Source organism: Lontra canadensis, unplaced genomic scaffold (genome assembly GCF_010015895.1).
Source record: "Lontra canadensis isolate GAN:19392208 unplaced genomic scaffold, GSC_riverotter_1.0 scaffold59, whole genome shotgun sequence".
Taxonomy (NCBI): domain Eukaryota; kingdom Metazoa; phylum Chordata; class Mammalia; order Carnivora; family Mustelidae; genus Lontra; species Lontra canadensis.
Genome location: NW_022631053.1, coordinates 7,788,927 through 7,805,446, shown reverse-complemented (window position 1 = coordinate 7,805,446; position 16,520 = coordinate 7,788,927). Strand labels below are relative to the sequence as shown.

Genomic DNA, 16,520 nt, shown 5'->3' with positions numbered 1-16,520 from the left:
TAGCTCAATCATAATTACACTCTCTCAACATTTATAATGGGTTACAAATTAAAGTTTAATCAGCACAGAACATCTTTGGTCCTTTACCACAATCTTGCGAGGTACTCTTAAGCAAGCATTATCTCAGTATGCTGATTGGTACATTTTACCAAGAGTACCAACGTAAAAGACATAAGTCTCTACTCTTCATGGTGTTATTTATCAGAGAAGAAGACATACAGAGAACCTTGTCTAGGCTTACATTACTTGTACCCTATTTAAGCAAGAAAGACAAATACCTGCATGATAGAGACCCAACTATATGGCAGAACAAAGAGTAAATCCAGAAAGATTTCGGAGGTATACACGGATACGGATGTACAGAAGTCAGGCAGGCAAGCAGGCAGGAAGGAAGGGGAAAAAGGGGGGGCCTGGAGCAACGAGCTAAGGTGTTACAAAGTTAGGACTTGAACTATGTCTAAAACCAGGTGGATTTAGACCAGTGGATTGGGAAGACATAACTTGTACTGGGAATAGCACTGGCCAAATGTACACAGAACAGCCTTGCATGACCATTCAGATGAACCTCGTTAGAGCAGAGAGAGGAAGGTACATGTTCTTGAGTAGTGGAAAATTTACAGCTCTGGTAAATGCTGATTAAAAGACTGCAGCGGGGCACGCTTGGGTATCCAACTCTTGACCTCAGCTCAGGTCTTGATCTCTGGGTCGTGAGTTCAAGCCCCACACTGGGCTCTACACTGGGCTCCACGCTGGGTGTGGAACCTACTTAAAAAAATATATATAGGGGCGCCTGGGTGGCTCAGTGGGTTAAGCCTCTGCCTTCGGCTCAGGTCATGATCCCAGGGTCCTGGGATCGAGCCCCGCATTGGGCTCTCTGCTCGGCAGGGAGCCTGCTTCCCCCTCTCTCTCTTGCTGCCTCTCTGCCTACTTGTGATCTCTGTCCAATTAATAAATAAAAAAAAATCTTAAAATATATATATATATATATAAAAATAAAAATAAAATAAAATACTATAGAGGGAAAGACAAACCAAAGAATATATTGTCACTTAAGCCAAGTCAAAAATCACTTTTGGGGATAAATTCAGTCTCAATTGCTAATATACTTCAGAGTGGATTGGCCTGCTCGGTATTTGTTCCTACTCCTCTTAGTCCAGTTCTGTAATGATGGAAAGTTGAGAGCTACATTTCCCATGATCTTTTGCAGACGGGATTCTAGGTATATTTGGATCCCACCAAGCAGAGAGCAAGGTGGGGGGTGGGGTAAGACTTCCATTTTGCTGATGCAGTTCTAGCAGGTGCAGATGGCTCTGGAACCAGCAACTGAGGCTCTGGATTCCTGATCATCAGATTTAGGTCCCGTGGTGTGTTTCCGCATCCTGCAGCTGAGACAGTGAGAAACTGGCTTCCCGGTTCCCTGGCTTCCGGATGGAGGCACAAGGAGAGGTTCCCCTCCGGACTAGTTCTAAGTGGTGGTATTCCAGTAATTATTCCAAGAGACCCAGCCTAGGGCCTGTCCTGCCGTCTCTTCTGACAATTTCATAGGCACTTAATTGCCTGTATTAAATCCCTTTCACTTAACATACGTAGAAAGATCTCGGCTACATGCAACTAAACCCTAACTGAAATTCATAATTTTATTCCCCCCCTTTTAAATTTTCTATTATGGGGACTTTTAAACATACATGCAAGTAGACAGAACTGAATAATGAGTCCCCATGAACCAACTTCAACAATTGTCAATTCAGGCTAGTCTTGTTGAAGTTTAACCCCCACCATCACAGAGAATTATTCTAAAGCAGATCCCAGATATCCTCTCATCTGTAACTATTTCAGCACTTATTTCTGAAAAAAATGCTTTTATAAAACAATACCTCAGATCACTATCCACCTAAAAAAAAATAATAATGCCTTCATATCCAGTCACACACACTTAATTTAAAAATTGTCATGAATTTTTTATTCTGTGAAACCAGTAAGATTAAACCTTTCCTAGCTCCACTAGCTAGGTCAGTAGTTTTGAAAAAGCATTAGGCCTAAGGCCAATGATGGTCCTATTCTTCCTGCCATCTCTTCTCAAGTCTAAGGCAGTTTGCCCATCTGAGGTCCTTGGATAACATGAATCCATGAGCTGCTTTCTGTAGCTCAAAAGGCCTCAAACAAGCCAAACAAGTTGACTAAAATGTCAGGTATCCTTGCTTTAGGCTAGATTGCATTACCTTGCTGTGATGATCCTAAATTCTGACCAGCAATTTTGTATTTCTTTCAGTAATAAAAACTGGAAATAAATTAATATATTAAAGTTGTAGTCAACACTCATTAAACAGTATACTTACAATCTGGATATTGCATCACATATAAATTACACTTCAACTAAAACAAATCCTAGTGTATAGAAACGCAACTGACTTCTGTGCATTGATTTTATATCATGCGACTTTGCTGAATTCCTCTATCAGTTTTGCATCAGGTTTTGGGTGGAATCTTTTGGGCTTTCTACATAAAGCATCATGTTTTCTGCAGAGTGAAAGTTTGACTTCTTTGCCATTTTAGATGCCTTTTATTTCTTTTTGTTGTCTGATTGCTGAGCCCAAGATTTCCAGTACTGGGTTGAACAACAGTGGTGGTAGTGGACATCCCTGCTGTGTTCCTGACCTTAGGGGAAAAACTCTCAGTACTTCCTCATTAAGGATGATATTCCCTGTGGGGTTTTCACATATAGCTTTTATGATATTGAGGTATGTTCCCTCTATCCCTACACTGCAGAGAGTTTTTAATCAAGAAAGGATGCTGTATTTTGTCAAATGCTTTTTCTGCATCTATTGAGAAGACCGTATAGTTCCTGTACTTTTTTTTTTTTTAATTAACATGGTATATCACATAGATTGATTTGCAGATGTTGAAGAACCCTTGTGGCCCAGGAATAAATCCCACTTGGTCATGGTGAATGATCCTTTTAATGAACTGCTGGATCGGGGTGCCTGGGTGGCTCAGTGGGTTAAAGCCTCTGCCTTCGGCTCAGGTCATGATCTCAGGGTCCTGGGATCGAGCCCCACATCCGGCTCTCTGCTCAGCGGGGAGCCTGCTTCCCTTCCTCTCTCTCTGCCTGCCTCTCTGCCTACTTGTGATCTCTGTCTGTCAAATAAATAATGTTTAAAAAAAAAATGAACTGCTGGATCCTATTAGCTAGTATCTTGGTGAGAATTTTGGCATCCATGTTCATCAGGGATATTGGTCTGTAGCTCTCCTTTTTGGTGGGGTCTTTGTCTGGTTTTGGGATCAAGGTAATGGTGGCCTCATAAAATGAGTTTGAAAGTTTTCCTTCCATTTCTATTTTTTGAAACAGCTTCAGAAGAAGTATTCATTCTTCTTTAAATGTTTGGTAGAATTCCACTGGGAGGCCATCTGGTCCTGGACTCGTTTGTTGAGAGATTTTTGATTCCTGCTTCAATTTCTTTGCTGGTTATAGGTCTGTTCAGGTTTTCTATTTCATCCTGCTTCAGTTTTGGTAGTTCATACGTATCTAGGAATGCATCCATTTCTCCCAGATTGTCTAATTTGTTGGCATAAAATTGCTCATAATATTCTCTTATAATTGCTTGTACTTGTGCAGTGTTTGTTGTGAACGCTCCTCTTTCATTAATTATTTTATTTATGTGGGTTATTTCTCTTTTCTTTTTGATACGTCTGGTGAAGGGGTTATTGATCGTATTAATTCTTTCAAAGAACCAGCTCCTAGATTTGTTGACAAAACACGATACTGTGTTTTGTTTTGTTTTAATTTCTGTATCATTGATTTCCACTCTAATCTATATTATTTCTCTTCTCCTTCTGGACTTGGGATTTATTTGCTCTTCTTGTTCCAGCTCCTTTAGGTGAAAGGTTAAGTTGTGTATTTAAGACTTCTTTCTTGAGAAAGCCCTGTATTGCTATATACTACCCTACGACCCAGCAACTCTCCCACTAGCTATTTATCTGAAGGATACAAAGACAATGATTTGAAGGGGCACATGCACTCCAGTGTTTATAGCAACAATGTCCACAATAGCCAAACTATGGAAAGAGCCCAGATGATGTCCATCAACAGATGAAGGGATAAAGAAGATGTGGTGTAGATCTACAACGGAATATTACTCGGCCATCAAAAAGAGTGAAATCTTGCCATCTGCAACAACATGGATGGAACTAGAAGGTATTATGCTAAGTGAAATAAGTCAGTCAGAGAACAATAAGTATCATATGATTTCACTCATATGTGGAATTTAAGAAATGAAACAGAGGAACATGGAGGCAGGAAAAAGAAATAAAATAAGATGAAAAGAGAGAGAGACAAACCATAAGAGACTCTTAACTACAGGAAACAAGCTGAGGGTTGCTGGAGGGGGAGGTGATGGGGGATGAGGTAACTGGGTAATGGGCATTTAGGAGAGCACTTGAGGTAATAAGCACTGGGTGTTGTACGCAACTGATGAATCACTAAATTCTATCTCTGAAACTAATAATACACTATATGTTAACTAAATTGAATTTAAATTAAAACTTTTTATTATTTTTTTTTAAGATTTTATTTATTTATTTGACAGAGATCACAAGTAGGCAGAGAGCCAGGCAGAGAGAGAGAGGGGAAAGCAGGCTCCCTGCCAAACAGAGAGCCCGATGCAGGGCTCGATCCCAGGATCCTGGGATCATAACCTGAGGTGAAGGCAGAGGCCTTAACCCGCTGAGCCACCCAGGCACCCCTAAATAAAAACTTTTTAAAAAGCTTAAAATTGATACTCGAAATCTTTGAAAATGATCTTTGGGAGATGGGGAATAATAAAAGTGGCCTTTGGTTGTGAAAAGCCTAGGAGCCTGTAAGCAATCTCAAAGTAAAGACATTTTCTCTCTTCTTCAAGACTCTGACTGGCTTAACCAAATGCAAGTCACAACTCTGCTAGCACTTTGTATCACCACTTCCTCTCCAAGAGCTCCCCTGCCCTCTGCCAATCACTCTCAGCTCCATATCTGGAAAGTGACTTGTCTGTAACCTTGAAATACCAGCCCCCACCAGCCTTTTACTGCCAACAACCTGAACAACTTGCTCCCGTCTTCATCACTCCCCTGAAACCATGCTCAACTGGCAAATTCCGGCTCCACCATTCAGGAGCTGTTGACCCCAGGCAAGTAGGTTAATGTCGCTTTGCCTCAGTTTCTGAATCTGTAAACTGGAGATGAAGAATACCCACCTCAAACAGTCATTATCAAGAGTCCATGCTTGACTCCATGGGCAGCACCTGCAACAGTGCCTCATACTACTTGGGACTATACTTGCTACTACTGCTACCACTTCCGGTCAAGGCAGGTGGCCCTTTCTCAGTTCTCATTTTCTTTAACTCCTTCTGCGGCAGGCAGGGAGCATGGCTTCCTGACCTCCCCCACTCCCCACCACTTGCTTCTAAGCACTGCCTCTAGGCTAACTTCCTTCTCCCGCCTGGAGGGTAGGGGTTCCTCCTTCTAGCACACACTACAAATTCTTTCTTTTTTAATGTTTCAAGCCCGGAGTGTCAGGTTCCATCCCACAAAGGCATCTTTCAGACTTTTTCCCCAGTCTTTTTCATTTCATAAAACTGGCATTCTTCTGCATTATGAAATAGGATCTCCCTCATAAATACTACTTGATAAAGATCAAGTCACTTAACATGTCACATGTTTCTTCATCTGTAAAATGAGAAGGCTGGAGGGAGAGAGGATCTCTCAGGTTCCTTCCAGCTCAGAAAAATTTCCACAAATTCTTTTTAGACACCAGGGGCCCGCTGGACTTCTTCATGCGGATGTTTGCCATTACCTCAAACTCCACATGCCTAGTTGAACACATCGCTGACCTCACACATCAGCTTTGCTATTCCTGTTAAAGATGTTTGTTCTCCTCATTACTCAGACTTGGGGCCCGGGTATGGCTTTAATGCTGTTTACTATCTAATCAGTCACCATGCTCCATCAACATTCTTTCGTATGTCCCCTCCCTGCCCCTTATCCCTCCCCACCCACAATCCTAACTGGCTTTCCTCCATGCTACCTGCTGACCCTGCCCTCTCCCCACTACAGAGTCAGGTTGTTCCTGAAAATACATGTCTGGCCCATCCCTCTTCTCTTCTTGCCAATCATAATTTCCCAAAGTCTACAGCATGAAGTCTAATCTCTGGAACCTTACAACACAATCCCAGATTGCTCGTAACTAGCTCTTTAATTTTCTCTCCAATGACATTCCTCCTGAACCTTCCATTCCCTCAGTCAATCTAGTCTTAACACAGTTTTCTGCTTTGTTCACACCATTCCTTTGGCCCTGAACATGCTCCCCTCCCCCTTCCTGTGAAGCCCATTTCTTTTCTTTTCTTTTTTTTTTAAGATTTTTATTTATTTAATTGACAGACAGAGATTACAAGTAGGCAGAGAGGCAGGCAGAGAGAGAGGAGGAAGCAGGCTCCGTGCTTGAGCAGAGAGCCTGATACGGGGCTCAATCCCAGGACTCTGAGATCATGACCTGAGCCAAAGGGAGAGGCTTAACCCACTGAGCCGCCCAGGCGCCCCGTGAAGCCCATTTTTATTAGAGTACATTTTTCTCAAGGCCCAGCTTGTTTGTTTTCATGCTTTTTTTTTTTTTTAATTTCAAACCAAACTTCTCTGTGATATCTTTCTTTAATGAGCAACCCATGATTGACTATTTACCTGTCATGGATTCTTTAAGCATTTTTGTATAGATTACTCATTGGCTTATACAAGGGTTCTTACATATGTTGATAGTCTTCATGTGTACGTATCATCCTCCGTAATTAGAATTTCAGCTCCTTGAAAACAAGGGTCATAGACCGCGTAGCTCCCTAGCACCTGGTGGCAGCAAATACGTTAACAATAATAATGATGACTAAATTTAAAAAATAAGCTATGATCATCTGTCTGCAGACAATATATTAATGATCCTCACAAACACACTTTCTCAGTAAAACAAAATAGAAACGGGAAGATAAAGGAAGTAACATGAATAGCTTCACCTCCTGGTTTTCATGAAGTCTGCCACTTACTTCCTTTCACATTTAATCTGGGCATGTGAGAATTGTGCGGAAATACATTTAAAACTGTAAAGTACTATATAAACGGAAAGTATTTATCATGAACATCACAGTCACTATGCTTGGAATGTTTAGGAATTCTTGGCATGATTTCTAAAGGTCCAGAGAAAGTGGAATTAATTAAGGCAGTGGTTCTCTACTGGGGACAATTCTGGCAATGTCTGGAGACATTTCTGACCGTCACAAGTGAGGGGATGCTGCAGATTCCTAGGGAAGAGAGGTCAGGGCATGCTGGGAAATGTTATACAATGTACAGGATGGCAGTCCACAACAGTTGTCTGGCTGCAAATGTCAGCAGTACCAAGGGAGAGAAGCCCCCTGTCAAAGGAAGCTCGCCAGGGAATGAGCCGCTCACTTCCTGGGACAGGAGGAGCCCTGCATCCTACCTTGTTCACAGTCTCCCAACACCTGCACCCATTGTTCCAGAATTCCTCTTCTCTTCCGGTTCCTATGTGGTCTTTTATTTTTATTTATTTATTTTTTTAAGATTATTTATTTATTTATTTGACAGAGAGATCACAAGTAGACAGAGAGGCAGTCAGAGAGAGAGAGAGAGAGAGGGAAGCAGGCTCCCTGCTGAGTAGAGAGCTGGATGCGGGGCTCGATCCCAGGACCCTGAGATCATGACCTGAGCCGAAGGCAGCGGCTTAACTCACTGAGCCACCCAGGCACCCCCTATGTGGTCTTTTAAATGTCCGTTATCAATGTGGCCAGCCTATGATATCTGGGAATTAACCTATCCATATTCAGATGTTTTGAGACAACTCTGATTTCTCTAAGAAAATACTGATAAACTCCAAAGTTAACAAAGTCAATCTGTAACTTTGGATATGGGACAAACTGCCTATTACATTAAAAAAAAAAAAAAATCCCCATGATGCTTAAATAAATGAGAACAGTGAATGTATTTGAGCAGTGTGGGTACCACAAAACTAAAAATCTTCCTCATTAACTGAAAATTCATAGATTTAAATAACTACCAAAAACACAGCGTTGAAACAGCCTGGAACAGTTCAGCCTCTGAGAAAATTCCTTCTTGGCACATGTATGTTTTTGCTCTAATGATGTTTTTGATCAAGAACTAAAACACTGGATAGGATTGTCTTTGTTTTTAAGGCTTATCCAAGCTATGACAGGTAGTTCCCAACAAAATATTCAAGAAAGAATAGAAATAATGAGAATTTTAAAGCATCACAAAATGGTGCATGTAAAACAAAAAAGATCATTTACACAAATAAAGTACAAATACACCTTTGCGTGAAAATAGAAAACATCATAAAATACACTATGCCCCAACACCAAATGATGTAATAATCCTTGGACAATTTTTTCTTCCCTCTAGGCCTGTTTTCTCACCTTAAGACAGGAAGTTCTGATTGACCAATGTTCTCTCCAAGATCTCCAGTTTTAAAACCCTCTGAATTTATGATCCTATCGAGTGTTTCTTAATGGATCGCTTTCAGAGATAAGAAATGGGCTTGTGGGGGCGCCTGGGTGGCTCAGTGGGTTAAAGCCTCTGCCTTTGGCTCAGGTCATGATCCCAGGGTCCTGGGATCGAGCCCCGCATCGGGCTCTCTGCTCAGCAGGGAGCCTGCTTCCTCCTCTCTCTCTGCCTGCCCCCCTGCTTACTTGTGATCCCTGTCTGTCAAATAAATAAATAAATATTAAAAAAAAAAAAAAAAAGAAAGAAAGAAATGGGCTTGTGGGCAAATCTTCTGAATAGGTGAACTCAGCTGGAAGTCCTCAGTTCCAGACAGAGACGGAGGAAATCACCCAGAGAGTTTAAAACAAAATAACCTAAAACACAGCAGTTTCTGATTTAATTGGTCTAGGGTGGGATCAAGCATGGATAGTTTAAATGCTCTCCAGGGGATTCGAATGTGCTAGTACTAAGGTCTATGGATAGATTGCAAATACAACCACAGCCCACATACATGTGACAAATGAGCAAGGTAGACTGGGCCTAAGAACCTGGAGAACACGTATCCCACCTATTTCAGTAGGAATAGGACAGATCTTTTGATTTTTTTTCAAGAAATGCCAGAAATCAGGGTGCCTGAGTGACTCAGCCAGTTAAGCATCTGCCTTTTGCTCGAGGTCACGATCCCAACCTCCCGCACTGGGCTCCTTGCTCAGCCCGGAGCCTGCTTCTTCCTTTCCTCCCCACTTGTGCTCTCTCTTGCTATCTCTGATGCTATTGCTCTCTCTCAAATACATAAATAAAATCTTAAAAAATAAATAAATGCCAGAAATCCAATTTTTAAGTGAGGATCTGATGTTTAGATATTGACAACTAATTTCAAACAGTTTTAAAGGAAAGTGTAGGTCACACAAAATGTACCCACAGGCTTTATTTGGCTTTCTAGCCACCAGCGTGCAGCCTCAACTAAATGAGTTCCAGAAATCAAAGACAGCTTTTCCTCTGTGGTCTGTCCTGTCTCTCCTACCCAGCCTCTTCCTCCCACACCTGGGTCGGAGCCTATCCCTTTCCTTTTCCTTCCCATTGCCTCTTTCTTTTCCAATCTTCTTCATCACTCCTAGAAGATGGAAACTGAGATCCACACATTAAATCTTCATGTGGCCCCGGCTGTATCACTGGGCAGGACTGTACAGCTGGGAACGCTCACACGGTGAATTGTAACCCGAGGCTGTGCATCCATGAAGTCAATAATGGGTTGGTTCAGTCAAATCAGGGGAAAAGTCAGTCAAGCTCACAGTTCAGCAGAACTTAGACTTTATATCAAACAACATATGGAGCGCTTCATTTAAATTCTGACTTTGTTTTGTTTGCTTTAAAATCTAAGCCACTGTAATTAGAATCATCCTGGGTGTTTTTTAAAAAATATTCGCAAGTCTGAGCTCCATCTCAGGCTGACTACATCTGAAGATCTGGAAATGGAGTCTGGGCATTGGTAGCTTTTAAAAGACTTCAAGTGAGGCGGGGAGGCACCTGGGTGGCTCAGTGGCTGAGCGTCCAGCTCATGTTTTCGGCTCAGGTCGTGATCTCAAGGATCATGGGATCTAGGCTTAGCAGGGAGCCTGCCTGGATTCTCGCCCTCTGCCCTTCCCCCCACTTGCTTCTTGGCACTCTCATTCTCTCTCTCTCTCTCCCCCTAATAAATAAATCCTTAAAAAAAAATTAAAGAACCCAAGTGGATCTAATGCGAAGGCAGAGTTGAGGATCACTAATCTAAACTCGTCCCGTACACCTGTGGATTAGCAACACATTGAACTCCAAATGATTATCATCTCAAGTGCTTCTTTTAACTTGTGCAAGGGCTTCCTCAGGTCTGTTCTTATTGTGTCTTCACAACTCTGTGTGTGTGTGAGCTCACTCTGTGAGCTTGGACACTATTTATTAGCAATGGACAGATGAGAAAACGAGGCATAAAAATGTGATATGATTTGCACAAGTGCCCCCAGCTAATTATTGGCAAAGACGCATTGGAACTTCACCTGAGGCAGAGTTCCTTGATTGTAAGCCTGGTTCTGGCAAAGGGGCCATCCCGATCACTGAATTATTACTGTTATTGAGTAACCCTAACACAGAGATGGGCACTAGAAAACCAATGACTATAATGTGATCAAATTTCAGAAGTGAGTGTAACTGTTTTTAAAAGACGCGGTTTAGGGTCAGTGGTCCAAGGTGTCTTTTTCTGAAGTCAGTGATGTGATTTTGAAAGTGCTTACTTCTGCACACATCCTTCCCCCACACCCACACCACCTTTCATAGTTTCCATTAAGATATTATTTTCAGAAAAGTGTTTTAAGTGATTAAATATGCACAGAATATTGGAGGTAAGGGGAATATTACTGATCAACTTTCCCACCACCTCTGATAGCTGAGATACCTGAAGTCCCTTTTAATTCAAGACATATGGAGTGCTACCATGGTGCCAAGGGCTTGGCACCCATTATCTGAATTAAATCTTCAGGATAACTCAGTAAGATGGGTACCACTATAACCACCATCATCATTATCTTCATTCCCATTTAACAAATGAAAAAACAAAGGGGGAAAAACAAAGGTAGCCACCTGGGTGGCTCAGTCAGTTGAGCAGCTGACTCTTGATTTCAGCTCAGAGCATGGTCTCAGGGTCCTGAGATCAAGCCCCATGTCAGGTTCCACACTCAGCTGGGAGTCTGCTTGAGGATTCTCTCTTCCTTCCCCTGCACCCCTTCCCTTTGACTCTTTCCCTCCTCTGCCCTTCTCCCAGCGCTCTCTCTCTCAAGTAAATAAATAAACTCAAAAAAAAAAATAAAAACAAAACAAAACAAACAAACAAAAAACCCCACAAAAAGCAAAAAAAAACCCACTAAGGTTTGGAGGTGCTAAACAATTTGCCCAATGTCCCTGGGCTGGTAAGTTGAAACCCAGTATTTACTTTTGACTCAAAGTCTGTGTGGCCTCATCTCCTGCCCTCCATCACCTAGAGTGATAAAAGTGCAAAAAGTACAAGATATATCTTTATGAAAATGCTGAGAGATCATCAGTGAACAGTGATTTGGAAAGGGAAGAAAAAAGGCATTTGGGCTAGGCCTTCCCAAATACACAGGATAACAGCAGTCATTCTAGCCCAGAATCAAGGCCCATGCTGAAACAGAAAAACCACAGGGAGAGCACGGGGTCAACTGTGAGAAAGATGGAAAGAGCTGAGGCGTCGGACCGTGGAGGGTCCTCAGGGCCTGACTAAGGAATCGAGACTTTAACTTTAGGCCATGGGAACTCCCTCAAGGTTTTTAGAAGCAAAGTCACTTAAAAAAAAAAGTAAACTGAGTTTTAGAAATCCAGATCCCATGGAAGTGTGGAGACTGAATTAGGGGAGCAGGGCCTGGTACCCAAGGAGAGCAACCAGAAAGCTGTTCCGCCTCAGGAATTCCCTGCTTCATCCTTCACCACGTGTTGTGCTGGCCTGAAGCACGGGTTTCTTCAAGGCACCTCCACGTCTCTTTCATGATCCTTGTATCCCAACACATGGCTTGCTTTGCCATGTCTAGGACAGATGACAGGGACCTGAACTTGGGCAGTGAGAATGGACGTGAGAAGATAGGTTTGCGAGGCATTTGCAAGGGCCTGGTAACTGCTCAGAAGTGGGGAGAGGGTAAGAGGGAAAGAGAGGCAGGGTAAAGAAACCTCGTGCATCTTCCCTTGGGAGAAAGGGGAACAGATCACGGGATATAGAAAGGAAGGGGTGGTCACCAGCAGCATAAAGAAGTGAATGAGAGACTAAGGTCTCAGTTTGAGAGGCATTTATTAAACAGTAACTGTGTGCAGGGCATTAGGGGAACAATAAGGAGTAAGATTGGTTTTTGCCCACAAGTGTCATCCAGAGGGAGGAAAAATACAAGACTAGAATAGACAGATGCCTGGCCTCTTAGTCTCTGGACAAACGTCACCCTCCCACACAGGCCCTGCTAGACGGTCATCTATTCCAAGTGCCCTCCCCATCACATGATCTTGTTTTATTTCTCCCTTAAGCTAACAAGTACCTGAAATTCATTATATGTGCATTTACGATCTCTTCCCCCAAGAGAAGGCAAGCACGAACTTTATCTAGTCACATATAATAAGTCCTCAGTAGGAAATATTTATTGAATATTGGGGGGGGTGCCGTGAATAAACTTCATCAAGGTTTTAAGACCTCAAACCAAACTAAGCAAGTTTCCTAAATACATAAGCTGACACGCTGAGAATTGAAGTGGCCGGGAATAGTAAAGCCATTTTGAGGTTGGGGCCAAGCAAAATTCAGGATCAGTGCCTCATCTTGACTGTTTCGCATAGATTTCAGGAGTACCCCCCACCCCCACCCCGTGAGACGTTTCAACAATGAGGCCAGCCAGCCACCTAGCTCAGGTTTTATTTCCGTTGTCCTTCTGACGTCAGAAAAAGCACGAGTTGCTGCACAGTTTCTTCTATCAAGGTGACAAATTACAGCCTTGCCGTTCTCTGCAGTCTGCAAACCACAGCCTTATTCTCTCCTCCCCCTTGTATTAAAAAAATTAACTCCACTGCAGAGATGTCAAATCCCGTACACATACACATAAATACCGTTTCTTAGCGCCGGGGTCTTTTTCACTCTTAACTACATACATCACCATGGTTTCGTCTGAGAAAGTACGTGATCCTGGCGGCAGTAAGGTTTCCACGGGAAGAAACAGTGCTATCAAAACTGGGTCCGCGCCGCAGAGAGAGACACAAAGGGCTCTCAACTGTAGCACCACCTTCTCAAGCCCGAGACGGCCTGTGAAAGGCATCTCGAAATGCGGCGAGGCTGCAACCGCGAAATTCCTTTTGCCGCCATATGCTCTTGTATATCCTCCGATCACAGTTCACCCTAAATCCAGGGGCGGGCGACCTCGCAGGGAAGCAGCACCCAGGGCAGCCCCATAATCTGCGCGGTCCCAGGGGACGCTAAGGAGCCAGACCCTCAGGGACGTGGATTATGGGGGTGGCGGGCGCCCCAGGGCGCGCACTGGGGCGAAGGAGCGCTTTCCTCCCGGCACCGACGCGGCGAGTTCAAAGGCCTTTTGTGGCCACGTTTAGGGACGCGAGCGAGGCGCCGGGGACAGGAGGAGGGAAGGGGAGAGGAGCCGAGGGCAGTCCGCGCCCGGGCCCCGCGCGAGCGGTGGCCTTTTGTTCGCCAGCTCCCGCGGAATCCAGCTCTCAGAACAGCACTTCTCTTTCTCCCCTTCTTCCTGTTGGAAAGCACCTCTTCAGGGCGGGAAAGGACAGTGAATCACCGCCAGCTTCCTTTAGTAATCTTCCCCCTGCATCCTCCTACTCTAGGCTGCTGCGAGAGGGGGCAGAGCTCGAGGAAGGGGCTGCTAACGTGCTCCTGTTTACTCGCGCTCGGCGGCTCGGTTCCCTCGCGGCGCCCAGTACCCCAGCCCCAGCCCGCCGCACGCACACCCCCGGGGGCATCACATGCTCTCCTCTGGGCCCTGCGGACGCAGGAAATTCCCCCCAAATGTCCGGATTCGAGCACTCCTTGGGTATGCAGCAGCGCCCTCCCGTCCGCTGCACTCTCCCTCCAGACCCGCGTGGTCCCCGACCCTAGTATCATTTAACCAGATCGCGTGCCACACTCTACCGCTATGAAAACAGACCCAGAAAGTAAGCCACAGCCCACGCAAAGGTGAATTAAGGGGCCCCTGCGCCCCCTTACGCTGCCGCGTGTGTTCGGAAGAACAGACGCCTGGACTTTTCCCGTATTTAATACAAGCAAAATCCGAAGGCAGCGGGTAGAACCGCGCACTCCTTCCTTCCACGCCCGCATGGGTGTCTTGTACGTTACCGCCTCCTCTTGCATCCAAAACATCCCTTTCCTCCCTGCCGCCGCTCCCTTGGCTCCCCCAGGAAAAGCAAAATCGCCTTACCTTGGGCAATGAAGGGAAAAGTGGCAAAAGGGGACCAGGTGTCCGCCCTTCCGGGATTCCCCCGGCCGTGTGATGTCCTTTGTGTCAAGGTCTGGCTGCCGCGGCGGGGAAAAGGTGGCCTCCGTCAGCGAGGGCTGGGCGGGGAGGGTTCACACGCGGCGGCGGATTTCCGAGGAAGGTGAAGGGCGGAGGTTCCCAGCGACCTTCAGGCGGAGCGGCGTGGCCGCCCCAGCCCGCGCTCTCTGGCTCTCCTCCTCCTTTCGGGGCCGATTGCATCAGAATCTCCCCCCACCGCCAACCCCCACCCACACTCTGCTCGCCAGCCTCGCACTTACATCCACACGCTCTGGCACGGAGGATCTCGAATCGCAGTCATTCTCCTACTGGGGGGCGCGTCGCCTTTGCACATCCATGGCTCGTGATGGTTTAAAGGGGAAAGTCAGGCCATTCCTCCGCGTCCCGCGTCCCGCGCGCCGTCGCCTCCCCTCCCGCGCGCCCGCTCTTTAACCAAAGCTGCTTGTCACTGAGCGGTGCCCGTCACATGGTGTCTCTGCTGGCGGCCGCGCCTCGCGACTTCCCTCTTGCCGCTCTTAGAGGATGCAGCGACCGCGGCTGGCGGAGATTGAGCATCGGGGAAGGGGCGAGGGAGGGGTTGCGGGGCGTGAGTGTGCTGGGCGCACTGACGGTGGCACCGGGAGCAGAGGCGGCGCGCAGCCTGGACACCTGCCCCACTCCCTCCTGGGGACCCGGCAGCGGGCCCAGAACCCGGCTGCGGTGGGGGCTGGAGACCCGGAGCCCTTGGGGATGGAAGTGGGAGCGACGAAGAGGGCGCCGCCGGAGGAGAGGAGGGCTGGGCGATGGGGCCCCATTTCGGGGTACGCCAGAGCGCGGAAGGGGCGAGGGAGCCAGGGGAGTTGCATTGTGGGAAGGGCGCAGCGTGAGGATGGCCGCGGGAGTGGCTGGTCCGCGCAGCCCAGCGAACAGCTGGCGGTGTCTGGAGCTGCGGGCCGCGCTGCAGCGGTGTGTTGGCTCCGGGCACCGGGCCGAGAAGGCCCGGGTTGGCGGGGGAACCCACGGGGGCGTTGTGCAGTGGCTGGGGGAGCGGGGCGCATGAGCACCTTTGAAAACCCTTTGTCCCTACCCCGCAGTGGGAGGTGCCTCCCCTCTTCCGGATCCAGCACCCGCAGACCTCGCCAGCCTTCCCCGAGATCGGTGCTGTGGCGCTCTGTTTGGGGGACTGGGTGGGACGCGACCTCATAGATGTGCCGAGGTCGGAGCGCGCACCTGTCTGGGCGCGTACAGGCGCTCCAGATCCGGGGGCAGTGGGGTGCGAGGGAACAGGATGCAGGGGACTGGGCAACCGGGCCCGTTTTCCTTTCTTTTGCTTACTCTTTGTTTCGGGCATAGACCCTTTTAACTGGGCGCTTCCTTGCAGGGGAGTTGTGTTTCCTTAAAATGGCGTCAGGAAATCCCACCTGCGCCTCAGTCAATTAGGCTGTCATTATAGAGCGAATTTGCAGGGTGGAAACTCGAACTCTTTATTGACAGGAATCGTTCAGTCTCCGTGTTCCATCAAAACAGGAAAGGGAAGATGAATCATAATTCAAAAATTAATCTACCTGGAGCTTTTCAAGCGGGCAGACTGAATGGAATAGCCATCGCTTTTTTGTTTTTTGTTTTTTTAACCACTCCTGGAAAAGTGAGAGGACAACCAAATTTCAAATCCCTGATAATTAAAATCCCTTATCCCTTCAAATGGCCATAAGTGGTTTTCATTAGTTCAGCAATAGCTTCCTGGAAACACTATTTAGAAGGTATGTTCTTGAATAAACTTGAGAAATCGAAAATTCTGTACAAACAGAAGGGGACGAAATGATGGTAGCTTACCTCGGACAGACCTGCATTCAAATTCTGTCTCTGACACTGTTGCCCTACGTGCTTCACTTTTGTCCCTGTCCTGTTTTCCCCACTGGTAAAACAGAGGGTTAATTGTACTCACATCATGGGAATATTCTACACATCCTCAAAATGTTGGCT

General features: G+C 46.0%; 1 protein-coding gene across 1 annotated transcript in view; it reads right to left on the bottom strand.

The window, feature by feature from the left end:
* The window catches only part of SLC38A1 (solute carrier family 38 member 1), a 69,054-nt gene extending 54,269 nt beyond the window's left edge, over nucleotides 1-14,785 (bottom strand). Inside the window, exon 1 of the mRNA XM_032876963.1 lies at nucleotides 14,484-14,785. The gene's annotated coding sequence lies outside the window, so the exon portion shown is untranslated. The remainder of the gene's footprint in view (nucleotides 1-14,483) is intronic.
* Between the last annotated feature and the right edge of the window lie 1,735 nt (nucleotides 14,786-16,520).